The sequence below is a fragment of the Leopardus geoffroyi genome, chromosome C3 (genome assembly GCF_018350155.1).
Source record: "Leopardus geoffroyi isolate Oge1 chromosome C3, O.geoffroyi_Oge1_pat1.0, whole genome shotgun sequence".
Classification (NCBI taxonomy): Eukaryota; Metazoa; Chordata; class Mammalia; order Carnivora; family Felidae; genus Leopardus; species Leopardus geoffroyi.
The window spans coordinates 104,973,121-104,986,326 of NC_059338.1; the positions used below are offsets into that span (position 1 = coordinate 104,973,121).

The 13,206-nt window shown below is 43.9% G+C and overlaps 1 long non-coding RNA gene across 1 annotated transcript; it reads right to left on the minus strand.

Annotated features, from left to right (window-relative positions):
• Nucleotides 1-11,739: 11,739 nt before the first annotated feature.
• On the minus strand, nt 11,740-13,206 carry LOC123586964. Its single transcript, XR_006707041.1, has 3 exons — nt 13,020-13,206; nt 12,134-12,350; nt 11,740-11,873 (listed from the first exon to the last, which is right to left on the minus strand). It is a non-coding gene; the product is annotated as an uncharacterized LOC123586964 (long non-coding RNA).

Below are 13,206 nucleotides of genomic sequence, written 5' to 3' on the forward strand. Positions count from 1 at the left end.
CATTCTTTGATGCTTGCAGGAGCCCTATAATGTGGGGGAAGACAGTGGCTCTCCTCCTGTCCGTTCCCATTCCTCATGCCTCCTCTTGGGCCCCATGAGGAGCCCTTCCCAGCTTGACCAGTTCAGGCTTAATATGTCATAAATCTTAGCAAAATTCCAGTGATGCATGAATGGTGATTAATATTGGTTTCACTTAGAAAATTACAAGGAAGTACTTAGGTTAAAAGTCATTTCTAAGCACACAGAATTATCTGAGACTAGGGTCCCAGACAGGAATATCTACCTTTCCTCTCCCCTCCCAGCTAGACACAGTCAAGTTTGCTCCTGACATCTTCTAGAAAGCACTAATACACTTTAAACAGTACAACGTGCTGTACTGTTCTATCTCTATGAACATGCCCATTCTGAACAGTTTCTATAAATGGGATCATTCAATGTGTGTATTTTGGGGCTAATATTGTCTTAGCACAGTATTTTTAAGATTCATTCATGTCTGTCAGGTCCGGTTGGTTTATTGTGTTGTTCAATTCTATTCCCTTATTGTTTTACTGCCTGGTTGTTCAATTTTTTTTTTAACGTTTATTCATTTTGGAGAGACAGAGAGAGACAGAGTGTGAGATGGGGAGGGGCAGAAAGAGAGGGAGACACAGAATCCGAGGCAGGCTCCAGCTCTGAGCTGTCAGCACAGAGCCTAGTGCGGGGCTCGAACTCATGAACCGTGAGATCATAACCTGAACCGAAGTCAGATGCTTAACCGACTGAGCCACCCAGGTGCCCCTATTTATTTCTTTTAAATATTTATTTTTGAGAGAGAAAGACTGCATGGGGGAGGGGCAGAGAGAGAGAGAGAGGGACAGAGGATCCGAAGCAGGCTTGGATAACACAGAGCCTGATGTGGGACACCCTGAAGCTCACGACCACGAGATCATGACCTCAGCTGACGTCGGACCCTTAACCAACTGAGCCACCCAGGGGCCCCTATTTTATACTGTTTAAAAAGCCCAATGGTTAAAAAGCTTCTATTGACATAAGAAGTCAAATGTTGAGAGGGTAAAAAAGAGGACTGTGTCGATTCTTTTGCCTTGTAAGAATGGGACCTTGCTGAATAGTAACCAAGTTTACACAAAAGTGTCTGTTGCAAAATGTCTTTTGCAAGTCAGAAAAGGATTTTTACAATGAGTCAAAGATGGCAGGGGTGCCTGGGTGGCGCAGTCAGTTAAGCGTCCGACTTCAGCCAGGTCACGATCTCGCGGTCCGGGAGTTCGAGCCCCGCATCAGGCTCTGGGCTGATGGCTCAGAGCCTGGAGCCTGTTTCCAATTCTGTGTCTCCCTCTCTCTCTGCCCCTCCCCCGTTCATGCTCTGTCTCTCTCTGTCCCAAAAATAAATAAACGTTGAAAAAAAAAATTAAAAAAAAAAAAAAAAGATGGCAGTGTAAGGTGCCTGCAAAGGCATCGGAGAATCAGGCTGATGCAACGTGCCGCACTTTCAGACTCTAACACACAGCATGGTGATCATAGTGGCCGGTACTGTACTATATGCTTGAAATTTGCTCAAAGAGTAGATCTTAAGTTCTTAAATGTTCTCATCACATGCACACACACACACACACACACACACGGTAATTACGTGAGGTGATGGAGGTGTTAACTAACCTTATTGAGGTAATCACTTTGCAATATACACGTGTATCAAATCACCAGGTTGCACGCCTTAAATTTACACAATTTTATGTACTGACTGTATCTCAAGAAAGCCGGAAAATAAAACAGAAAAAAAATGTACAGTACTTCCCTACGTATGTCAATGTCACTGCTGCTGGACAGGCTACCAATGCACGTAGACCAACTCACCGAGACTTGGCAGCATGCTGCTTCATCAGGGGAAATATTAATCTTTTTGTTTTAAGAGAGAGTGAGTGAGTGGGAGAGGGAGAATCTTAAGCAGGCTCCACACTCAGCGTGGAGCCTGACGTGGGGCTTGATCTCGTGACCTTGGGATCATGACCTGAGCTGAAATCAAGAGTGGGATGCTCAACTGACTGAGCGACCCAGGCACCCCGAAATATTAATGTTAATATCTAATGCTGAGTCCTTACACATACATAACCCAATTTCAAGAATTTAATGGCATGTTTGAGTTTATGTTAAGGACTGTCTACATTGAGATTTCATAATTTACTTTATCCCCCACCATGCTTGATACAACAGATTAGTGACCTTGTAGTTGAGAGTATGTCTGTCATTTCTTTTTTCCTTTCTACCTTACATGATGAGTGAAGTTCTAAGGCTTAAATAAAAAATCAAAAGGAATGGCTATGAGGTTGACTTCCTGGGAGAGGTTTGAGGTTTTGGGGACCCCTTTCTTCTAGATTGTGCTTACCCCTCTTAGCAAGGCAGGACCTGGGTTCAGGCGATTTTACTGTGCCCAGTTGGGTTCAGATTTGTAATCTTCTAGGGTAAGATTCTGTACTGGGAGAGGCTGGTTAGACAACAGAAGGATCACCATGACCTTCAAGCCTGTTCACTGCCATCTGCTAGACAAACAGATTTTTGCTTTTGTTGTCTATGGGGTTAGAGTAGGCTTATTGTTCTGACTGAGAGGAGGCATGATGTCACTTCTTTGCTGACTGCAGTCATTGTTTGGGAATGTATTGATATGGTTTTCTATAGCTGGCTTTGTAAGTGTTTTGCTTGTAGATGGCCGGGGTGTGCAGACGCAGCTTTGTCTCGACAAGCTTTGGCACTCACAGGAAATCTCTGCGTTTCCTTCTTCCCGCGTCCCTGAAATGGACACCAATTCCTTTCCCCTTTCCTTTACTGCTTCTCAAACTGTGTTCCATGATTTATCAGTCAGGAGTCAGTCATAGATAACAGAACACTCTTCTGCTGGTTTTAGGAGAAAATGATTTAAAATAAAAACAATTATGGAGGGGGTGTGGGAGGCGGGATGGGCTAAATGGGTAAGGGGGCACTAAGGAATCCACTCCTGAAATCATTGTTGCGCTATATGCTAACTAATTTGGATGTAAATTTAAAAAATAAAAATAAAAAAATAAAAAATTAAATTAAATTTAAAAAATTAGGTGCTTATAGAACTTCTAGAGGGGCTGGAGGGAGAGACAGGTTCTAGGCTAAGCCCCCAGCAATGAGCTCTAACGCAGCCCCAAGGGGCAGGCCTGGCGAGGGAATTGCTATAAAAGAAGAGAAGAGAAACTGAAAGATCTTGGTCAAAGTTTTTGCCACAAGTGTGTCATTCATTAAATATTTAGATCCACATCACTGCTTTATTATGGGAAAAAACTGACCTGTCTCTTAGGCCCGTACAACATGGTCCACAGACCTGCAGGATCAAATCCCCCCGGAGCTTGTGAGCAAATGCACAGTCTTGGGCTTCCACCCCCCACCCCTGCTGAATTAGAAGCTCTGAGGGTAGGGCTTCGGGATCTGTGCGGAAGCCCCGAGCTGTGACACCGCAAGGGTGACCGACCGTCCTGGTTTGCCAGAACCGTTGAAGAGATTCCTGGGGCACAGCACTTCCGTTCTAAAACCTGAAAAGCCCTGACAAGGACGGGCCCAGGTGGTCACTTCAGATGCGGCAAAAGTTTGGGAAATACATCTTGGGCCGTCTGTGTACGTGCTTGTTTTTGTTTTTAAGTTTATTTATTTATTTTGAGAGAGAGAGGAAAGCTAGCAGGGGAGGGACAGAGAGAGAGAGAGAGAAAAAAAGAGAGAATCCCAAGCAGGCTCTACCCTGTCAGCCCAGAGCCCAACACGGGGCTTGAACTCAGGAACCGTGAGACCATGACCTGAGCCGAAACCAAGAGTTGGACACTCCACCCACTGAGCCGCCCAGGTGACCCTGTGTAGGCGCTTGTCAGCGGGGAGTGGGGAATGTGTGAGTCACAGATATGAGCTACAATGTTATTGAAGCAATGTTGACAGTGAAATTCTGCTCACTCAAAATAACTTCAGTCAAAGTAGCAAAATGCTCATGTGTCACTACTTTTCATTTACCGCCCAAGAAGGAAGGTGGCAACGTTCTGAGCTGAATGACTTTTGAGAGCGAGAGATGACAAACTGAGGAAGCCTGTGCCACGGAGGCATTTTCACATGCCATACACTCAGTGGTACAAAAAAAAAATTTTTTTTTTCCAAGAGCTGAACTTAATTTGAATCTCGAGCCCCCGCTCTGTCTGTAGCATAACTTAATTGCAGCCATTTTAGAGAAAATCCAGTCAAATCAGAGTTTTTTTCCATTCAGATCCAGAATATTCTCAGTTCAGGATTTTCACCACCCTCTCCACCCCATTCTGTGGGTTATGGCTAAATTTGGGGAGCTTTCACAGAGCCTCAGTGTTGGAGGATGGGGAGGCGTGTATCCCAGCTGGCATCTCTGGAGATGTGCATCACCCCCGCTGGAAATTTCTAGGACATCTGGGTTCTCCATCTGGTCTCTGGTAGTAGTTCCAGGAAGGTCACCCTGCCTCCCTCTTATCTCAATCTCAAAGTATCTTCGCACCTGCTGGCCTCTCCCAGCTACTTTTGAGCCCCTCATAATGGAGCCGAAGGGCTTCAGGGCAAACATTTAGATGTTCTCCCACGCTATCCGAGCGTCATAGGCGATCTAGAATAGTCCTCTCCGGCTCTACCTGCTTAGATGTGTCAGGCTGCCATTTCTATTATGGATAACTCAACACATAGGTCTGGGCAATTCCATGAGGCTTGTCACCTCCTGGGTTTTCACCTGGGAGCAAGGCACAGAACCTCTGCTTTTGTGTCCTCCAATCTGAGTTTTCTTTGGAAGGTTCAGTCATGAATCTCTGGGCATAGGACCCTGCTCAGGGTCCTTCATTTTCTTCTCACCTCCTTTCTGTTCCTCCCCTCATCGCCCAGTCCAAAGGATGGCTATGTCATCCCAAGTAAGCAAACATACTCTTGCATAATCAAGGACTACGCTCAATTTGTATTTACGATATCAACTTTACACCTCAAGTTCTTCGGGGTTGAGGCAGAAACTGCCATTTGTGACCCTATCTCCACTTCTCTTTCTACTTTAGTCACTTCAGAAACTTCAGTAACAGAGCGCTGATTTTCTTTGTAGTGCGTACGCCCTCCAAAAGATTACATTTTCTGGGCTCCCTTGTCGCTAAGCATAGCCAGGTGACTAAATTCTGGTGAATGAAATACAAGCATGAGTGTTGTGTGGGATCTCTTAAGTGATCTGACTCAGCAGGAAGGAACACCCTTTGCCTTTCCCTAGTTCCTGTTGTCTCAGATGGGATACAATGGCTGGAGCTCTGGCAACCATATTGTACCAGGAAGTAATCTCAGGGCTGTAAACCAGTATTAGGGGGAAACTGAAATACAGACGGAATCTGAGTATCTGATGACAGTGTCAGGTCTACACTACCAGACTTCTTTTACAAGAAAGAGAAATGAACTTCTATATTTAAGCCTGTGCATTTTCTGTCTCACATAGTCTAACTTTAACAAAGTTGACAAAGGTGTTCCTGAAAACCCTTTTTTCTCAAGCCATTTTCTCTGTCATGTGTTTATAAGATCTAATGAAACCCAAAGGCTAAAACCGAACTCTTTTTTGTTTCTTTGAGCTTATGTTGTAACAATCCTTTTCTGAAAACCATAAGAAGGGCCTATCTTCTTGCCGTCTGAAAGAACAGGAATATTTGCTAATATTAATATTTAAAAATATTATATCTTCACACATGAAATTTATCCCACCAGCCACCATGCCACAGATTAAAGCCTGGAATTTAGAGCTTTAAAAAATCCAAGAGAAGCAGGCGCCTGAGTGGCTCAGTCGGTTAAGCGTCTGACTTCGGCTCAGATCACGATCTCGCGGTTCGTGAGCTCAAGCCCCACGTCGGGCTCTGTGCTGACAGCTCAGAGCCTGGAGCCTGCTTTGGATTCTGTGTCTCCCTCTCTCTCTGCCCCTCCCCCACTCACATTCTGTCTGTCTCTCTCTGTCTCAAGAACAAATAAACATTAAAAAAAAAAAGCTGTTTTTAAAAATCCGAGAGAAGCTATGAGGAGAAATGAAAAGTTGTCCATAAATTTAATGATGTCTGAAAGCAGCTCCACAGGAGCTTGAAAATAGCGGCTGCATGTAGCATACTCTGAACTCGCTCTCCCAGCTGCTACTCAACACCTGAGCAGTCTACCCTCAACAGTTGAGCCAACATCTGTATCGTATTTCTTTTTTTTTTTTTTTAATTAACTTTTTTTATTTATTTTTGAGACAGAGACAGAGTGTGAGTGGGGGAAAGGCAGAGAGAGAGGGAGACACAGAATACAAAGCAGGCTCCAGGCTCCGAGCTGACAGCACAGAGCCCGATGCGGGGCTCGAACCCATGAACCATGAGATCACGACCTGAGCCGAAGTCGATGCTTAACCGACTGAGCCACCCAGGCGCCCCTGTATCGTATTTCTTTGTATCGCCTACTGAATTTCACAGTATGCCCTTAATCAACATTTGCTTGTTGATCTGGGGCTTGTCAGATGGCCCCTTTAATGAATGGTACAAGCAATCAGCCTCATGAATAACTTACCATTCCTCTGGGTTGAGAGTTATAGCAAATTCTATTCCTTCTCAAGGAAGTAATGGTCCGTCCACCACGGTTGGCTAAATTAAGTTTCCTCAGCTATATATCACAGGGCGTGTCTGCCTTCTTGATCTTCTTTTTATGTGAGGTTGTGAAGGGAAGGTCAGCATGCCGCCCTAAAATGTACCGCTTTGGTACACTGACGATTTTAAACTAAAGTTCCTTGAGCAATGGCTGGTACAAGGACACTGACCCTCCTTTGACCCCTGACAACAGGAAATAAATGTCCCACGTGAAGCTATCCTCCCTATACCAGGAGGGTAGAGGCATCCTTATGGCCAGAGACAGGGAATTCAAGGCCAAGAGGGTTGTACGAACAAACCTGGTTACTTCTTCACTAATGTGATACCCAAGCCCAAACCCCATTGGTTTGTCAATTCTGCACAAGTGTGTTGTTCCTTTGTCTAAAAGGTATAAAAGGGGCGCCTGGGTGGCTCGGTCGGTTAAGTGTCCGACTTCAGCTCAGGTCACGATCTCGCGGTCTGTGAGTTCGAGCCCCGCGTCGGGCTCTGGGCTGATGGCTCAGAGCCTGGAGCCTGCTTCCGATTCTGTGTCCTTCTCTCTCTGCCCTTCCCTCGTTCATACTCTGTCTCTCTCTCTGTCTCAAAAATAAATAAACGTTAAAAAATAAAAATAAAAAAAAAAGGTATAAAAGCTGCCTGCTTTGGTTACTTTTTTGAGCTTCATATCTTTGAGGCTCCCCAATGTACAGAATTTAATGTGCTTTTCTCTCGTGAACCTCTCTTATGTCAACTTAATTATTAGGCCCTAGAAGGGAAGAAGGGAAAAGTTTTCCTCCCCTACAGTTGAGATTAATTCGGTTACCTACTTTGGTGGTATGGATGTCGAGTTAGCTTAGCAATCTAGAGGAGTAGAATGAGTTCCAAGAAAAGTTCAATTTATAGCAGAATATAGTCGAACAAAAGAAAAGGTATTTACGTTTCATTTCTAAGAATACATGTCCCCTTTGAAGATTTACCTCCCTCCTTTTATTAGCTACTCATAAGACATAATTTCAAGTTTTATAGTAGCCAATTAAATGACTTCACTTGCTTCTTTGATCAGGCGTCACAGGCATGACCACATTGACAAGGAGGCCACGGGACTTAGATTTTTTCAAGACAGTCTTGATTTTTGCTTACTTTGTTTATACTCCACCCCATTCCACGAAGAATGTAATGTCACTCACAAGAACATACGCAGTCATACCAATAAAACTCAAGCACAGAAATCAGGACCAAGGAAAATCAAGAGCAGATCAAAGAAAACATAAGTACGGAAAACCCAGGAATCCGAGCCAGCAATTGTTTCCCGTTCGTCTCTGAACCACCGGAAAGCAAAGCAAAAGAGAAGACGCACTTAGTCACAGAATTCTCATTATTAGAAAAAAGGAAGCAGACAATTTCCTCAGGAGGGGCGTATATTGTCCTGGCACCAAATTCTCCAAAGAAATTTATTGTCTGGGTCTTTACGGGGAGCCCTGGGTTATACAGTGGACAAAATCCTCGAGGATATTCACAAAGCACCAAGCTGTTTGGGACTCATTTCTTTCGCTTTAAACCAAAGCTAAGGAAATAACTCTTAACTGAAATTCAGTGAATGACCTCCCAGACTGGTGTGCCAGGCAACAATGTTTTGAAGGAAGTTCGTAGGATTGTCACTTTAAAAAAAAAAAAAGAAATGTGTCCCATACTCAAGTAAGTTTGGGAACCTCTGAGTTAACCGGTCAGTCAGGGTTCTTTGTGGCAGAGTTTTTCAGAAGCGGATGTGCATTGTAGCTTAAATCAATCAATCGATCCATGTGGCGGTTTGTTATTTTACCACAGAAGTCTTCTTCTGAGGTTCACCTACGAATAATCTCTTAATTCTGTGACACACAGTTTGGAAACAACGAGCCATGATCAACTGATGGAAATACAATAATGAGAGGACAGTGCAGCTGTTTTTGTGGTTAATAGCATGTGTGTGTTACTGGGCAGATTTGGGTACAAATCCTGTCTCTAACACCTACCAGCTGCATGACTTTGAAAAAGTTACCCAAACTCGCTGGGCTTTAGTTTCCTCATTCATAAAATGAAGTGCGTTAATTAGGACGGCCCTGGCCCCAAGGAACAAAAAAATCTGTCAGAGTTACTTAAGGGTTTATTTTTCTGATCTCATAAATCCACAGATGCGCCATTCAGGGACTGTGAAACTGTTCGTGAATGTCGTCTGGTCCAGAGCCGTTCTGCTTTGCCATCCTTAGCATGGAGGCATCTGTCTTCGTGCTTGCTGTCCCACGGTTGCAAAATGGTTGCTGGAGCCTCATTCCTCACATCAAGTGTTAGTCATGAAAAAGAGGGATGTAAACTACTTCTGAGTAGCCAATCCGGTGTCAGCCATAGGGGTTAGTAAGAGAAACTTCCTCAAAGAAGTATTTTGAGAATTAAGTGAGATACTGAATGAGATAATGAATGTGCTTACGTAGTGCCTAGTATTGGTTAGCGGTAAAAAACATCAATTATTTTAATATATTGTTATACTATATAAATATTAACATATATATACTATATACATATGCCATATAACATATATATAACATGTAATAATATAAATATTATTTTAATATAATTTTAATGGATAGCCTTCGGTTCAGCATGATACTAGTATTTAGAGTACCTCCAGGAGAATTGTGTGTTCTTCAATGACCGGTAAACGTCCCTTTTCTCAATGGGGCTTCGCAGAAGCAAAAGATGAGACGTAACGCAATCCACTCCTATAAGGCTCTGGAGTACAGGCAGAGAGGAGATGCTCTAGAAAGCGGATAAGCAGGAGGAAAGCTGGCATCCTAGTAGGAACCTAGCAGGATTCTCTCTGAGGTCAGACCCATTCCATCTCTAAGTGGAGACCTGCAGGGGGTTCCCAGGCCAGACCCTGATTGGGAAGCAATTTCAGTAACAGAGCTTAGTCGAGTACAATGAATTTCTGTATCACAGAATGTAGACAGGGTGATTGGGAGAAGTCTCAACTCTGTAAATATTCTGTCCCGCTGTCAGACCATGGATAGAATGGCTAATTATAGATAGAAATAACATTTTGAAAAACTAACTACCAGATATGTACGGTGAATATTTACCATGAGTCCAATATTGTCTCATGGTCGTGGGGAGCTGAGTAACACTTTTATGAGTCACTTTGGGAAATACTGGGATAAATGTCATACATATTAGCAGAAACTCATTGCCAGTTAGAAGGAACAGAAGAAACACATCACCAAAAAAAACCCAACTTTGGAACTAAGTATCAACTCAGGTAACGAAATCCTGTTGATAAGGAGGGCAAGGACACGGATGATAATGGTTGAGGCTTAATCAGCACCACACCAGGCACTGTTTTATGTGCTTTGCAGACCATAAATCCCAAATAAGTAATTTTCCCCATATTTTTAGTATCGATAGCTCACTTGGAGTGACTGCTTTGGGTCCAGCACCAGCACTGGTGAGATCCTCACAGATCTCTTATATAGATGTGCCCTACTAGGATTCTAATTCCATAGACGAGACCCCTGAGGCTTAGCATGAAAGCTACGTGCCTAGTAACCGGGGAGCTGGGATTTGATAGACATCCGAACTGCTGAGTTCAAGCGCTTAGACTGCGCTCTATGACATAAAACATATACTTGTATGTACATAGCTTTTATAAGAACACTTCACCTCTTTTAAGAAAAATATGAATTGGGGACCTCTTTGTTAGGAGTTGAGCATTGCTCTGCTGAGAGACAAAGTCTGGACTGAATGACCCAGATTCTCTCGTGGCCACGTGATTTTTTTTGTTTTCATCGCAGTAACGGACACCCATATCCTCTCACAAGGAGAAGGGAGAGCAATGAACTGAGAGACTGAGTCATTCCCTGGGCCAGGTGACTCCCCGCTCTTTGGCGTTGAGAGGAAAAAGATCTGAGCCAGAATCACCAAATCGTTTGACCCTCTGCTCAGTCGACTTCCAACAGTTCCCACAAGGTTATTCAAAACCAGCTGGCCGGGCTGTGTTCCACATCACCGGATTTATAACTGAATAAAGTTATCTTGTGCTACTGGGTGTTTTCAAGTATTGTTTTGCTCTTTAATGTTGGGAACTCCCCACCGATAGCCGCCACTGGAGAACAAGCAAATAGAGTTAAGTGGGGCAGAAAATCCAAGTAATCCTTGATATCTAAAAATACCTCAGAAAAAGTTTGTCAGGTGTTTAATTTAAAAAGATAAATTCTGTCGTACGGTGCTGCAAGATTTAGTTGAAAAACAACAACAACAGAATATTCTGAGAGCTGTGATTTGTAACCCTTGTGTGATTATCCATCGCAGAGTGAAATCGGGTCGGACTCAGCCTCCCTTTATCTACCTGGATCCTTACCAATGTGCTCTCTTCCATTCTCGACAGAAGGTCAATGGGATATGCCCCCTCTTCTGTAAAGTATTATCACTTGAATCGGTTACAAATGATTACATATGAAAGGGAAGAAGGGCATACATATTTATAACATATTCCTTCGCACGCCAGGTAACTTCATATATTATGCATGCTAGTTATCTCATTTAATCTTTAATTCGAGCCCATTAAGCTCTACTTCATCTTCCTTGAGAAAGGAGAAAATTGAGGCTTAAAATCACCAACTAATCCACATTAAGTCACACAACCAGTAAATGCAGACCCAGGGTTTGAGCCAAAGTCTGTCCAACTCCACAGCCTGTGTACCTTTCCCCTTCATGAACAGTTCTCAACCCGGGCTACAGACCAGCGTCACCTGGGGAGCTTTTTCAGATAGACCGACGCACTGGAGCACCTGGGTGGCTCAGTCGGTTAAGCATCCTTGATTTCAGCTCAGGTCATGATCTCTAGGGTTCGTGAGTTCGAGCCCCGCGTTGGACTCCGTACTGATGGTGCGGAGCCCGCTTGGGATGCTGTCTCTCTCTCTCTCTCTGTCTCTCTCAAAATGAATAAATAAACAAAAAATATATATATATACCAACACCTCGGTCCCACTCCCACTCGAATTATTACAGATCCAGATCTTATGTATGACTAGTGTGTGACACGCTCCTTAAGTATGACAAAAAACTTACTTTGACATACCAAAAGAGCTTTACTTTCAAATTTATTTGCTGCTGTTAGAAATGTAATTAGTGTTGTTTTCTCCAACTTGAACCCAGGGGAGGAAAATGAGCCCAGAGTCTCAGGTTACTTCCTCCAGTTTGCCTCCATGGTAAATGGAGAACCTGGCAGGAGAAAAAGAAAATTGTAGGCGTTTTGCGCAATTCCTGGAGCCCTATTGCTTCTGCTGACTGCTGCCCAGTATGGTCCAGCGAACTGATTCTGAAGCACCAGGGGAAAGCACATCCCGAAACTGCCGCCAGCCAGACGTTGCTTCCCAGTGAAAAGTAGAAAGCGTCTTCAGCCCTGCGTTTCAACACCCATATTTCTGAAAGACTTCATAAAAGCTATGGAAGTGATGTCCCAGCTCGTACCTAGAACTTACCAAGACGGAAGCAAGAGCTAACAAGTTCTACCGACTTTCCATTCATAGGGTTGAAGGCTGGTTGCCAAAAATCCATCAGGCCCCTCACGAGTCCTCGGTGGTAGGAAGACCTGACGTTTCTCATCTGTCATCTTTCTCTTTCAGGATCTTCCAAAGGTGTCAGAGCTCCGTCCGTAGCACGGAGACACCAGGCAACGAGTGCTTAGAAGAGGAATTACTAGGCGGAAGAGGGAGGAGAAAAGACCGTCTGAAAGAATAGAGAACAGTCTAGAAGCACCCTGGTTCCCTTGTCTGCAGGGCTTGCAACTTAGGCCTTCTAAACCAAAGGAGTAATTCCACGTGAACTCAGACGAGCCCGTCCTGCCTCAATTTTGCCCTCCTCGCAATGGCAAGCATACCTTTAATGGAATTTGAAGGCCTTTTCCGCAAAGACAGGAAAATGCAAAGTCTGCTCTTTACCTCCTCGCTTTTTGGACACAAATGTGAAAACATTTTCACATCCTATCATTTATTTCTATCTTATGGTAAAAACATCTGTTTTAGGGGGTTATTACGTTATATTTCCAGAAAGGTAACTTCATAATCTGTCCACTAAATCTCAAGAATGTTTAGCTTCTCTTTCTCTTCCTCAATTCTGTACAATCACAGCATGGTGCTCCTCTCAAGGGGACTCCATACAGCCTCATCCTGTGCTTTGAGTTTCCCTGCATTATCTTGTTCAAATAGTCCGGGGCAAGCTGAGGTTAGTGGATAAAAAAAGTAGACCAGGAACAGGCCTTGACTTCTTTCTGAGGCCCCTTTTCAAAGGCAGGACTTCAGAGAGGCACTTTGTGTTCAGACCTCAAAAGGACCATTCTTTCTTGAGCTGTCACCTGAAATAGCTTACCTTTCTTGGTACAGTAATTCCTCTAGGTCTAATTGTCTCCGGGCCAAATAACCCTCGTTCCTCTGACGTCTAGGTCGTCCGGCCAAGGGGCAAACTCCCACAGCTCCGTGTCGCTAGTTCCAGTACCTAGGACAGACACCTGCACCACGGTTGGCCATTTGCAGGCCTTCGGGTAGCTGTCTGATCT